Consider the following 2,351-nt stretch of genomic DNA (forward strand, 5'->3'; position numbering starts at 1 on the left):
ATACATATTACAATACGCTGACGACACGGCACTTATTGTACACGACAAACCACTGAAAAAGCGACTGAAAGACTCGAAACACTAACAAACAACACAAGAACATGGTTTTATAAATGGAGACTAACCCCAAACGCGACAAAAAACCAACTTCTGCTCACGAACCACAGGCAGGGTGACCAGACTGAGAAGCCAAATGTAGACTTAAAAATCGCCGGTTTTGGCGCCAAGTAAATTCAAACGGGGTAAACCAATAAAAACAAAGCGGAACGGTTTAAATTAAACAAGAACTTTAGTTTTTCTAACGTTGAATTGAAATTATTTATGCTTACTTGTGTGTCTAAAATATATTAATGAGAAATTGGCGCCAACATAAGCAAAAAATAACCAGTTTGGCGATAAATTGCCACACCTGGTCACCCTGACCACAGGCTCAACGCTGACTCCCCTACAATAACTGCAGACGGCCAAACAACACAACCGAAAAACGACGTAAGGTACCTTGGGATCACAATCGACCAAAAACTCAAATTCACTAAACACACACGAAACATCAGAACAGAAACGATAAAAAGAACAAAACACTTTCGGTCACTAACATACCAAGACAAAGGAATTAGTACAAATACCGCGACAAAAATATACAAAGCGATCTGCAGACCCCTCTTGGACTACGGACATATACTCATGGCCAACGGAACAGAAAGGACAAAACGATACGTACAAACAACAGAACAAATTGCACTAAGACTACTAACACGAATAAGACCCAAAACCCACTGCACAACCCTTCCAACCAACTACTATACGAACGCACAACCATGACAAAAATTTCGGAAAGACTAACACAGTTACAGACAAAATGGACAAACAACCCCCACAACTGGACCATACTGAATCCCCTTTGCCTCACAAGACAGACAAAACACTCCCGTTTTCGTATCCCAACAGATACTTTACTAGAACACCTACAAACGCAACTGAACTAACGACTAAGACCTTTTTGTTTTGTAAGCCAAGAATTTATTTTCTTTTTATCACTGATTGGTTCATACGAGTGTTAGGAATAGGCATTAATTTTAGAATAAGCTGGGCTAAGGCACAAACTCAACTGAACTAAGACCTAAGGGCAGAAAGACCGATTGGGTCGATAGCCGTTTTCTGTAGGAAATAAAGATTATTTATATATATATAAGACCTGTTTGTTCTGTAAGCCAAGAATTTTTTTTTGTATCACTGATTAGTTTATACGAGTGTTAGGAATAGGAATTAATTTTAGCAAAGCTAGGCTAAGACACAACCTCAACTGAACTAAGACCTGTTTGCTTTGCCAGCCAAGAATTTTCTTTTTTATCACTGATCAGTTTATGCAAGTGTTAGGAATAAGAATTAATTTTAGAATAAGCTAGGCTAAGACACATATGTGACACACAAGGGCAGAAAGACCGGTTGGGTCGATAGCCTTTTTCTGTAGGAAATAAAGATTATTTATATATTATATATATATATTTAAATCTGATTGTACCTGCTAATTATTGTTCGTGAAAAAAATACTTACTAAAAAGATTCAGAAAGTAAATTTTATAGATTCAAAATTAAACGATTTTATGCATATTATTAATTATAAACATTACTGCCTACAGGCAATCAACGTATGGTACTTTCAACGCAATTACATATAATTCTACATTCTTCGACATTTTCAAAAAGTAATGAAATTTCCAACAAAAATTTACCATGTTCCATGCGCATATGCAATCTATTTGGATTGTCGAGACTCTGTCCTAAACTAACTGAACCAATTAATAGCGGTCCGGTTTTCATGACACCGATTGTGATTTTGCAATTGCAAATTGTGGGCCGTTTCGATCCCAATGTTTGGGTTAAATCGAACATTTATACTGCATAAAAATGTATCAAGGCAGTATGATTTGTTAATAAAGAAATGAATATGAATTATATCAAAACCACATATTTGAAAATAAGTTCATTTTATTAAAGCGAACGTTTAAGACCTGAACGTTATATACCTTCTTCTTATTCATCAGCTTAGATTTGTCCACTGCTGGATATAAGCCTCCCCTAGATTCTTCCATCTTCTCCTATCTTGTGTTATATAATTAATTTGAGATATACACATGCAGGGTGATTCAAAATTGGCGTCATTCCTTTTAAGGGGTGATAGAGGCTCCCTTGGGAGGACGAGAAAAATATTTAAATAAAAATTTCTAGAAGATATTAACAGTTGAAGATCGAATTTTTCAACTTTGTTATTAAGCATTATTTTAAAATTGTTCCATGTTTAATTGGTAGCATATTGGAATACTTAAGCATTCAAAAAGAAAAATTACGAT

The sequence above is a fragment of the Dendroctonus ponderosae genome, unplaced genomic scaffold (genome assembly GCF_020466585.1).
Source record: "Dendroctonus ponderosae isolate FM_Combo_2020 unplaced genomic scaffold, Dpon_F_20191213v2 Dpon_F_20191213_1, whole genome shotgun sequence".
NCBI classification, from domain to species: domain Eukaryota; kingdom Metazoa; phylum Arthropoda; class Insecta; order Coleoptera; family Curculionidae; genus Dendroctonus; species Dendroctonus ponderosae.